Raw genomic sequence first — 12,818 nt, forward strand, 5'->3', positions numbered from 1 at the left:
TGTAAGCAACAAACGTCAAATCACTATCAACTGGATACCACAACCCAAGTTTAGGTTTCCCCTTCAAGTAACGAAGAATCCGCTTCACTGCTTTCATGTGTGACTCTTTTGGATTAGCCAGATATCTGGCACACAAGCATACTGCAAACATGAAGTCAGGTCTTGAAGCCGTCAAGTACATTAGAGAACCAATCATTGCCCTGTATTGAGTTGGATCAACATCTTCAGTGCTTTCGTGATCTGGGCCAAGATTGTGATTTTCGCAAATGGGAGTGTTGAAAGTAGAGCAATCATTCATTTTGAACCGACTCAAAATGTCATACACATACTTTGTTTGATGAATAAACATCCCATCCTTCTTCTGTTCCACTTGTAATCCCAGAAAGTAAGACAGCTCACCCATAGCACTCATTTCGAACTTGCTCTTCATCACCTGCTCGAACTCTTTACACATGTTTTCATCAGATGACCCAAAGATGATGTCATCCACATACACCTGTACCAGCAGAAAATCTTCCTTCTTCCTCTTTCAAAACCATTCTTGATCAGATGTGTAGACAGTGTCTCGTACCACGCCCTGGGAGCTTGATGTAATCCATACAAAGCCTTATCAAGTTTGTATACCCGATCTGGATAATCTGGATCAACGAACCCATCTGGTTGTGAGACATACACCACTTCTTGGACTTTCCCGTAAAGAAACGCACTCTTCACGTCTAGTTGGTAAACTTTGAAGCCCTTGAAAGTTGCGAAAGCCAGAAACAAACGAATTGCCTCCAACCTTGCCACTGGTGCAAACACTTCATTGTAATCTATCCCTTCTTGCTGATTGAAACCTTTTACCACCAATCGAGCCTTGTTTCGCGTGACTATCCCTCTTTCATCCTTCTTGCACCTAAATACCCATTTAGTACCAATCTCTCTTTCACCTTTAGGAAGGTCAACTAACTCCCAAACCTTCAACTTCGCAAACTGGGCCAATTCCTCTTGCATAGCTTCAACCCATGAATTGTCTTTAAGAGCCATATGAATGTTCTTCGGCTCGTCTTGGGAAATAAAGCAACTATACAAGCACTCGTTCACAATCCCAGTCTTCTCAATCGAAACAAATAACCCTGTATTCGCTGTTATGCTTCTTCTCGTCTGAACACCTGCAATAGGATCTCCAAGTATCATGTCAACTGGATGATCTCTATTTGCTCGTGTAGTAGCAACCTCATCGACAACTAGATTGTCACCCAGGTTCGATCCAACCTCCCCCTGAATGTTCTGATTTGCAAACGGATTAATGAAGTCCTCCCCCTGATTGGGTTCAGGTTCACTATCGCTTGAATCAGTATCAGCAGCACTTTGGGAAGTTTCCGGAGCATCTGTCATATCAACATTTGATCTAGGCATGAACTCGCCTTCATCATCTCCACTTATCACTGTTTGAATCAGCTGAGACTCATCTGCATTGGAAAACTCAGGAATATTAAATGATTTAAAAACACTTTCATAATCATATAATATAGCAGGTCCACTCGTTGATTGTTGAGGTTTGTAAGAAGTAATTTCCACATTAAACACAACCTCAATTTTACCAGTTTTTAGATTAAAAACCCTTTTATTCGGTGCGCCAGGTACGTAACCTAGAAAGTAGCCCTCGTCAGCCACCTCACCGAATTTTTGTTTATTTTTATTACGCACAATGGTGCAGGGTAATCCAAATGGGTCAAAGCCTTCTAAGTTTGGTTTCTTGTTAAACATCAACTCATGACAAGTTTGTTAAAACGTTTAACAGTCAAAACTTTGTTTAGGACATAGCAAGCTGTATTCACAGCTTCTCCCCAGAAAAGAACTGGTAGCTTAGAATCTGAAAGCATTGTCCTAGCGGCTTCAATCAACGTCCTGTTTTTCCTCTCAGCTACTCCATTCTGTTGAGGCGTATACGGAGCGGAATATTGATGTTCAATTCCCTTGCGAAGACAATAGAGATCCAGAATTCGATTCTTGAAGTCCGTGCCATTATCACTCCTTATCCTCTTGATCTTTGCATCATGGACGTTTTCCAATTTTGTAAAAAGATCTATCAACATCTCTGTTGTCTCATCTTTTGTACCTAAAAATAAAACCCATGAATAACGTGAGTAATCATCAGTGACAACAAGACAATAGTACTTTCCACCTATGCTCCTCACGTTCACTGGACCGAATAAATCCATGTGAAGTAATTCGTAAGGGGCATCTATGGAATTTACTGTTTTTGATTTGTGAGGTTTCTTGTGTTGTTTTCCTTTTTGACATGGAAGACATTTGTCTTCCACTTGAAACCTCTGCATTGGTACCCCTTTCACTAGCTCATTTTTAACAAGATAATTTATTTTTCGATAGTGAATATGGGCCATGCGTCTGTGCCACAACATCGATTCAGCTTCGGATGCTTTTGATAGTAAACACGCCACCACAGCAGTTGGATCCTTAGCACCCATGTCCATGACATAAGTGTCATTTCTCCTTGGCGCTCGCATCACTATCCAATCGTCCGGTATCTCCAAACCTGGTTTCAACACTAATGCTTCATTCTTGGTAAAATGGACCGAGTGACCCTTGTCGCAGACTTGTGACACGCTCATCAGATTGTGTTTAAGCTGCTCAACATAATTCACTTTGTCCAGTGTGATCTTCCCATTGGTCACTTTCCCTCGTCCTATAATTCTGCCACCTTTAGCACCCGCAAAATTCACATGTCCTCCATCATAATCTTCAAATTCAGTCAACAACCTCGCATCCCCCGTCATGTGCCTGGAGCAGCCACTATCAACATACCACAAGTTGATAATCCTCCTTAGCAGCTCCTGCACACACCAACCAAAAAATTAGTTAGATTGGGGGACCCAAGCCTTAATGGTCTTGGGTCGTCCAAATTCACCAACTACTGGAACATCCATCCAATATCCATTACTCCTAACTGGAGTCTTGGATCTCAGACCTGTTGATGGAATTTGATTTTGATTTCCACTAGGTCTTTGGTCCTGAGGGTTCCTATATGTGTTTGGACTGTTTGACCTATGAAAATTTTGATTTTGATTCCAAGAAGCTTGATTATTATAATTCCTAAAGCCATTGTTATAAAAAGTTCGACCATCATTATTTTGGTATCGATTTTGATATTGACCTTGACTTCTGAAATTATTTGAATTATTATTGTACATTCTTGGTGAACTGCTTCTAGGTCTCGCATTTCTGCCTGGTGGAGATCTAGGCTGAAATCTTGGTTGATTTCTTTGAAAACGAGGAACTTGTGGAGTTCTTTTTCAGCCTTATCTTCACCAGCAGCAACATTCTCTGATTTCTTTGGAGAGTTTGACTCTCTCTCCTTTTTATCACCACTCTTCTCTGGTGACTTCTCTCTCTTCCTTTCACTCACTTGTGTTTCACTCTTTTTGTTAGGACAGCAGCTAGCTACATGTCCTTTGGTGTGACATTTGAAGCACGACATCTTTTTCGAAGACTTCTTATCTGAAGCCTTTGAACTAGATTCAGGCTTTGATGATGATGCTTTAGAAGAATCTGGTTCAGTTTGCTTAGTTTCAGAATTTTCTTTGTTCTTGTTTTTAGCAAACTCTACATTGGATTCGTTTTCAATAACAGCTGTTTCATTTTTCATGTCACTTCCTTGAACAAAATTAATCTGTTTAACAACAGTCGGATTCTTATTCCTAGGATGTGAAGTTTTCTTTTTCAAAACTGGTTTGCTCTTATCATTCTTCTTAGCATCATCACACGCAGACTCATCACCTCGACTTGCTGTGGAACTACTTGGTGCTGTTGACATAAACTTTGTTAGCTCATCTTCATTAGGTAGGAATGAATAATCATGACTAAGAGGAGGTGGGACTTCATTAAAGCCCTGGAATCCCAAACTACTCTTGTCATTACTTTTCTTTAACCCACCCATCATATGTTTCATAACAAAAGTAGAGTCCCTGAATTGACCTAGTTTCTTTTCAAGTTCAACAATTTTGAGTTGTGCATCTGACAACTCTTTGCATTTTTCAGAAATCTCTTTTGTTTTCTCAGCCATCATTTCATGAGCTAAGTCTATGACTTGAAGTTTTTCATTCAATTTGCAGGTTACGGCTTCAATTTCACTTTCATAACCTTTTATTTTCTTCAAGTATGACGTTTCATTTCTTTTAGCAAAAAAGTTTGATTCTTTAATGTTAGACATCTCACTTACCAAACTTTTGTTTTGTGTGGACAACCTGTCAACTTCACCCTGTAGTTCACGGCATTTCAAACACACAGAATTAGACTTTACCTCTCCTGTTTGTTTATCAAGGTTGGCCATTAGCGCCACAAGCTGAGCTTCCATTCTCTTGTATTTTTTATCCTTTTCTTCAGCTTCCCTTTCATGGTCAGACTTTTGCTTTTCTTCTTCAGCATCTGTTGTCTGATGAACCTTCTTTTCTTCAGCTTTATTCTCCGGCTTCACCTCAGCATCCATTTTCACTTCAGTATCTCCCACAGCAGCTTTATCATCCTCAATAGGCATGATCTCTGCCATGAATGCCTGAGTGGCATTATCATTATCTTCAAGATGAATACTCCAATCATAAGAACTTCTCTTGCCGTAGAGATCAAAGCCTTTGAGCTAGACTTGGTTGATGCATTCCTATTGTTTGAACTCTGACTCGAATTCTCTTGCTTTTGTTTTTTACATTCCCTAGCAAAATGCCCATAACTTTGACAGTTGAAGCACCTCACTTTGGTCTTGTCAAAACCAACAGACCTTCCCACAAACTTCCTGCCTGTTCTGTTCATGAATCTCTTCACTTGCCTAGAAATCATGGCCATTTGCCATTGCAAATCCATTTCTTCAAGATCATCAGGGTCAATCTGATCATAATCATCATCTAAAGTAGCAGGATCAGATATCTTCCCCTGAATATAGTTCTCATAAGAAGCAACGAATGAGGCAAGTAGAGCAAGATGTTCTTCAGCAGACTTCACACTCATAGGCAACGACTTAGCACTACTGCTCTGCTTAGAAGTTGGGGTTCTCTTGGTTCCTGTTGATCCTCCTGAAGCAGCTACAAAACAAACATCACCATCCTCATTCACTGTGACCTGCTCATTCTCACATGATAGAAACGTAGTAGCAGAGTCGCTAGAAGCGTTGTGAGTCGAAGAAGATGTAAGCCCATTGTAAACCCCTGGATCTTGAACCTGATCGTATCCAGTGTCTTTCTTCTTCATGCTGAGCTCATAAGCTCTCAGCTTGCCAATGACTTCTACTAACTCTTTTGTCTCATAATCAGCTTCTCCCTTGATCATGAGAGTGTAGATATGTCAGTGTAGCAATCGATCTCATAATTTTCCATTTCTGACATCAGATGGTAGTAACGAGTAATGATGTCCTCAAGTGACTCATGTTTCATGTACTTGAAAACAGCAAATTGCTTCTTGAGTAGATCAATCTTGTTCTTCTTAACATCTGCATTTCCTGCATATCTCTTCTCTAATACATCCCACATATCCTTTGAATTGGTGTACTTTTTGAAGGTATGCTTGATGCTATCAGGTAACGACATTTTGATTGCAGCCAAGGCTCTCTTTTCAGCCTCATACATCTTTTTATCATTATCTTGCATGTTCACATAGGCTATTCTACGTGGTCTACCCTCAAGGTCATGTGTAGGGTTCGTATACCCATCTTCAATACATATCCACATGCGCGTATCCTGATATTTAATGAAGGACTGAAAACGATCCTTCCATGTCAGATAATTTTCCACCTTCATCATCTTAGGCGGTTTGTTGGTAGTGCCAACCTCATGCTCCATTCTCAACAGCTCATTCAAACTAGACATGTTCGACATTTTTAACGTAACAGACTGATAAAACCGTACAAAATTTTCCGAAAACAGTGGTTACCAAATTACACCCTTAGAATCATCTCGAAAAGACGAATCCAATGATATATAATGTCAAAAACCGAATTCGGGATTTTCCAGAGTCTTTTTTTTTGTCCTAAAAATCACACGAATTCAACGGTGCAAACGGTTTCGTCAAACGAGCTATGGATCAATTTCTATTTGCAAAACACTAAAATTTTATCGACGCTTGCCAACTGAAATTCCACCACTTTAAATTTGCTGATAATTTCGCTGGTAAGTCACCTAAATTCGCTGGTCTGTTACTGGTTCAATTTCGCTGATCAAAGTTCACTGAAAAGGTCAATTTCGCAGGTCTAGTTCGCTGGTCAAATTCGCTAAATTCGCTGGTCAATTTCGCTATTACGACGACCAGTAAATTCGCCGTAAACCGTAATAATTTCGCTGAGGAAAATTTTACGGTTACCAAAGTCGCCTTTGGATTTAATTTCGCCGGTAGGTATGCTGGTTAAATTCGCAGATCAGTCAATTTCGCCAGATCAGTCTATTTCGCCAGCCAGTAACTATGGAAACTTAATCTTTTCGAAAATTTTGATTATTTTCCTGATTCTCCTAACAACTTCCTGCAAAATCAAAACAGCAAATCAGCAAACTTTTGATGAAATTAATGAAGAATACGAAGAACAGTCTTCGAATCTTCAAGTTTCTCAGTCAAAATTCTTCAAAACAATCAACCAGAACAATCTCAAAAACCTGCAGAACAGCAAATAAACAAACCAAAAGATCAAAACAGCCAAAAAATTCGAAATTTTTAAAAAATCAGCCATAAAATTTCGAAACCCTAATTTTTCAGGTTTCAAGATTTCAAAAATTCTTCCTGTTTATGCAGCAACAATTCTGAACCGAGCCTTCAAGAGCCTAATGCTCTGATACCAATTGTAGGTCCCCTTGATGTGTATGGATCTTTAACAGAATTGTCAATCCGATCAAGAGTGCGGAATCCTCTTGATCAGAATATAGCAGAAAACGTGTAGGAACAGAAACAGCAATTCACTTTCAAACCGGGTTTCTATTGATTAACTATCAAACTAATTACAATCAATCAAGATCCCTAACTCTCTCTCAAATTCGTCCAAACCCTAAAGCCTTCACGAATTCTCTCACACAAGCTGTTTTGGCTGATTAACCTAAACCCTAAAGCCTAACCTTGTTTATATAACACAAGGTTTACAACTTGGGCTAGGTTTTACTACATGGGCTAGGCCCAATTCGTCCCCCATTACCCAATGTGGGTTTAGTTTAGCCCAAACTCTATTATTTCACTATTACAAAGCTAAACCCGCTAACTGTTAATCGTTTAACTAATTACAAGATATCCAAAGACCAAATCTTAGCTGTTGTCACAGAATATGCACCAACAGGGTTGTTACCTCGCCAGCTGGACCCTCTCTTCCTTTGTTCTTTGATATCTACTGCCTCTTCTCCTCGAATGTGGGCCTCAGCCCTTTCAAGAGCTTCTTCTAAGGTCTTGGGGAGGGATTTATTGAAATCCATTGTGAGGTATTTGGATGTGATGGCGTTCATAAAACCGGCCACCCTCATTTTCTCGTCTGCCCCCACATAAGTTAGACCTTCCTTCTTGTATCTCTCTATGAATTCTCAAGGCTTTCATCATCTCTTTGCTTGATCTGGAAGATCATTGTAGCATCTTTGACATATTGCATTTGTTGGGAGAAATTGGCTAAGAACCCCTTGCTAAGATCATCAAAGCTTCGAACGCTTCGAGCAGGTAAATCATTGAACCAGATTCTTGCTGATCCCATAAGGGTTTGCATGAACATCAAGCAACATTCAGCATTTGACCATTTCTCAATTCTCGCGGCACCGGTAAAGATCTGAAGATGGTCTTCAGGATCTTTCGTCCCATCATATGTTCTGATGTGGGCTGGCATCTTGATTTTTGTCTGGAAGTCATAATCGGCTATTTGCTGTGAAAAGCATGAAAGGTTGCTTGGTTTATAAGGCTTGGCCAAATCTTCTTCAACCCTTGTACCCACGTTGTTATTACCATTGTTGTTCCCCTGAGTGGCTAGCACTTGATTGATGAAGTGTTGCCACGGGAAGTTGGCCATCATCTGGTTCATCATCTGGGGCATTAGGTTGAAGCCTTGAAGGCTTCCGGGTGCCACGGAACAGTTGATTCCCAAGGGAGTGCTCATAATGGCACTTCGTGCTAGAGGGAGTACCGACAAGGCTTGTTCCCATGAAGCTGCCGTTGTGGGTGGAAGGCTCGTTACTGGGGACTACAGAAGCCGATCAAGGGTCAGCTCATGGCCCAGTGGAACACCGCTTGCAGCAGGTTGAGACGAAAAGAGAGGGTATACTGTAGGATTTGGTCTTGCCGACAGATACGGGTTAGGATTCGGAGGAATGCTGGGTCCTGCCTCATCCCTAGATGAAAAGGGAGGAATAGGAGGTCTAGGAGACAACGTCGGCTCTGGTTCATCATAGTCCAGACGGATCCTCACTCCCTTGTCCCTTTCTCTACTCACATATTGGTTGAGGAGGGACCTCAACTCAAGGAAATTGTTGGCGACCCCCTCGGGGTAAGCTCGACATGTGACGGAGCACTGATGACACCAACATTGGGGGAAGGAACCCCTGATCTGGACGGAGTGGGTGTACTGAAAGTTAGGAACTCCGGGGTGCCTCCTGGTGTTGAGAAGGAAGCAGGTGTAGCCGCCTGAGCTTAGCTAGCACCTGGAGTGGAAGTGTTAGGAACCTGATTCACTTCCCCGGGAGATCCACTTTCGGACATGGCAATTTCAAGAGAATGGAGCTACACTACTAGGTCTTTTTGGAGAAAAATAGTGGCGTAGCCCCACGGTGGGCGCCAACTTGTTGATGCAACAAATATTAGACCAGAGATAGTAGCTTGGCTGGTTAGGCAAAAGGGTTGAAGGGTTCAACTTTACCTAACGCAGGTCGTGGGGTCCCCCCACGTTTGCAAGACGTGGAAGGAGGTTCACTAGTTTTATTCTTGTTGTTTGCTATGGATCCTCCTCTGAAATGTGTTCAGGTTTGGATGATGGAGCAAACAATACGTGTGTGTTGGAAGTGACAAGGAAGTATCTTGCGAGAAGCAAATACTGATGATGTATGGCCAGGGATTTCGTGAAATTAAGACTGGCCTGGAATGTCCGGGGAAGTAAATAAAGTGTCAAATATATAGGAGAAGGCATCTCCTGAAGAAGAATGCTTTTGACTAGTGTTCCTGCCTGCAGTGAGGGGCTTACTCTTTCGGGGTTTAAAGCCTTTTGACCCCTGGATAATAGAGTGTGCTCTGCGGACCTGCATTGCTTTTGCGGCTAGTGGGTTGGTGAAGTGATTTGGGGATGTGACAAGTTACTGTTCTCACACTGCTTTACTTCACCTCTATGACTTTTTGACCTTCGAACCCTTTAACCCTTTGAACACTCAAGTATTTTAGTAATTTTATTTTGTCTTGAGCTACCCCCGTCATTACTGCTAAAACAACTTTACATTGCATATGTAAATATTGTGACTTACATAGCAAACCAAGAGGATATCGTTGACAATATATAAAGTGGGTATTTGATATGTGTTTAAACTGCTGAAATTTTTGGTTAAGGGTTTTTGAAATCCTATCAGTTTCTATTAATCGGTATCAAATGATAGCCATTAGACAATGTTGATGCAACAAATACAAGACCAAGGCCTGTAGCGATATCTCTAGGTAAAATGGTTCAGGGGTTCGATTAGCCTAACGCAGGTCGTGGGGTCCCTCCACGTTTGCAAAACGTAGAGAGAGGTTCACTAGTAATGTTATTGTTCTTCGCTAATTCTAAGCTGAAAAGGTTCCAGCTCAGAATGTGATCGCGGAAGTTGTATTTTGTGAGCGAAGAAGAGAACTTGTAATGAACAAGTTCTTGAGGGAGAAGAGAGAGATCAGAAGTTGATGTGAAATTACAACTGATCTGGAGTGTGTTGAATGCTGGACCTGACTTATGCTTTATAGGGAAAGGCATCTCCCAAAGGAGAAGCTCTGGACTAGTGAACCATGTTTGCAGTGGAAGACTTACCCATTTAGGGGTTGAAGGGTTTGGACCTGCGGGTAAAAGAGTGTGCTCTGTGCATACGTTCTCTTTTACAGCTGTGAGAAGGCTGGGCAAGCAACCAGTGAAGTGATGGTTTACTGTTCACGTCCTTTTTGCTGCTTACCCAAGTTCGCGCGTATTGAACCTCTCAACCTTTTAACCTTTTAAGCTGTTATGTATATTAGCCATTTTATTGAGATTTGGGCTACCCCCGTCATCAGCCCCCCAAGTCAGAGGTGTTTGGGATGTAAGCTCAAATGCTTCTGACTTTTACACATTATTTTTTATTGCTTAAAGGCTTCAAGGCTTTAAGGCGTTTGAGTTTTGAGATTTGAATTTCAGAATGATAGTAGATGTGATAGGCTTCAAGGTTTTAAGGCTTGAAGGTTTAAAGGCTTCAACTTGTCTCACTCAAGAGGAAGTTGAGGCTTTTTGTAAAGAATGGGGGATCGATCTAAAGTTTAATCTGGTGGTTCTGGGTTTTGGCAAATTGATCGATTAGTGTCCCATTGGTTCCATTGCTCTTTATTGCTGAGTATTCCAACTTGCGTCATCCGTTTTCCGTCTTTGTTCAGAATGTTTTAGAGTATTATCATGTGTCGTTTGGTCCGTTACACCCTTAAGGCCTTGCTAGGGTTTTACACTTTGATGTTTTGTGTCCAGCGATAGGGTATGACCTATCGTTGTTGTTGTTTCGTCGTTTCTTTCAGTCAGCCAAGAACGGCGATTGTTTTACCTTTGAAACATCTAAGGTTGATGTGTGTTTAATTTCGTCTATGGTTACTACCGTTTGTTCTTGGAAGGACCAAGTTTTCTGGATTTCTGAGTCCATTGCTTTCTTCAAGCTTGTTTAGAGGCACCCTGATGCTTTGTTAAATAAGCTTAAGCCATTTGAGTCTGAACTAGATTGTTTAAAAGCCATTAGGAAGTGTCCTTTAAGGTTGCGTCCCTTTCCTGAACACCTTTTAGTGTTGATGGGTGTGAACACCTTGTGGGACAAGCCGGATCGTGACCCTATGCTCATGAGGTATGATCAGGGTATGATGATTTTGCCTTATGCTTTATCAAGAGTGATGATACCTCTGATGTTGTGTTTGGGGATGCTGAGGCCACCCCCGGTGAAGATGTTGTTGCCAAAGGTGCTGAACACAGGTTTGAGGGTTCAGTTTATGTGAACATTCCAAATGTCAAAGGCTTTACTAGGTTCGGCGCTTCCAAAGCTTTTATTCATTGTTTAAACCGACTTATGTTAAAGGTAGCTGACCATCCATCGGCCTCTGAGCCAGTGCAACTGCGTGATGTTATAGAGGCTTCAAACGTTTGGACGTTGGGGTTGAGGAAAAAAGACGAGGATTTGTCCTTGGTGATTAGTAAGGAGAGTAAAGCAGCGAGTAAGAAGCTTGTAAGCTTGAAGGGTTTCGGGAAAGGTGGTGAAGGTTCCACCAATGTTAATCCCGAAGAGGTTTATGTGCCGGATTGGAAGGTCACAGTTGGTGACAGCTTCAAGTATTCATCCGTTTGTGAGGATGTTCTTACCCATTTTGCTCCTCTATTGTACGAGGTTTTTGCTCGTCTATGGACGACGACCTGATGATTTCGAAGATGATGATGGGTGCTTGCAACCTTGTTGCTTTGCTTCTAGAGGGTGTATCCTGATTTCGCAAAAGGATGCAAGAATATGAAGTCTTTTCGAAGAAGAGGGATGAGATGAAAACTTCAATGGTTGCTTTGCAAGAAGCCGAGGGCTATGCTGAGAAGGAGAAAGCATTGCTGTTTGAAGATTTGAGTAATTTTCTTCCCGCACAAGACTGATATGTTTGAGTTGGAAAAACGCTTGGAGGCTGACAAGGTTTAAGTCAGGGTCGATAAGGCTGCCTTGTATGTTCAGAAGAAGCCTTCTTGGAGGAGAAGGAAGGGTTAAAGGCTTCCCTTTCCCAGGCTACTGGTGATAATAAACTGCTCATTGAGCATGGATTCCAGCAAGTGGTTACCTATCTTCTCCATTCGTCGGATTTCAACAAAGTCTTGGGTGATGTGTACATCAGGCTTCTTGCTCATGTGAGACACCAAGGTTTGTTTGTTGGTTATAAATATTTGTAAACCTAGGAAGCCTTAGAAAAAATCTTCTCTTTTTCAATACAAAGCCTTCAAAGTCTTCAAGGGAACAATTTTTAAGATTGAGCATATGGTTTACCCTTATGTGGGTGAAGTCTCCAAGTGTTTTGGTAAATCTTTACCTGTCTTGCAGGAGCTAAAACCCAAGGGCCTTAATGAGGCTGTTTGTAATGAAGTGTTGAAGTCCCCCTCGAAGAAACGTCCTTGCTTTGGAGATAGCGAGGAAACGTGTTCTGAAGGTGGTGAGGGCTCAAAGGGTTCAAGCCTTGAAGCCCCTGAGGCAGCGGGTGCAGCAGGGAGGAAAAAGAGGAAGGCTTAAAAAGACCCAAGATGATGGAGGTTCGAAGAAGGATGATGCAGCAAAGTCTACCATCCCTGACGTTGCCAAGTGAAGAAGAAACCTTAATTCATAGCTTTCTTAGCATGTCGAATAATGTTATGGGTTGTTTGTTTGAACATCTTTTTATTTTAAAGGAATCGTCTAGATCCCTTGGTGGTTAAAGCCTTGAAGGCTTGTGGACAATGTTTTATGAGTATGGCCGTTGCTATCTTTAACTTATCTTGCTATGTTGTTCTATTTATTCCCTTGCGTTTTCATTGATTTTGCATGTTGTCTTTGTTTTGGGTGGTGCATCTTATGTTATTTATACCTTAAAGGGTTCAGTGTTGCAGTCACTTAGCCTTAGGATATTTTTAACAAGAAGAT

This window comes from Helianthus annuus, chromosome 14 (assembly GCF_002127325.2).
Source record: "Helianthus annuus cultivar XRQ/B chromosome 14, HanXRQr2.0-SUNRISE, whole genome shotgun sequence".
Taxonomy (NCBI): domain Eukaryota; kingdom Viridiplantae; phylum Streptophyta; class Magnoliopsida; order Asterales; family Asteraceae; genus Helianthus; species Helianthus annuus.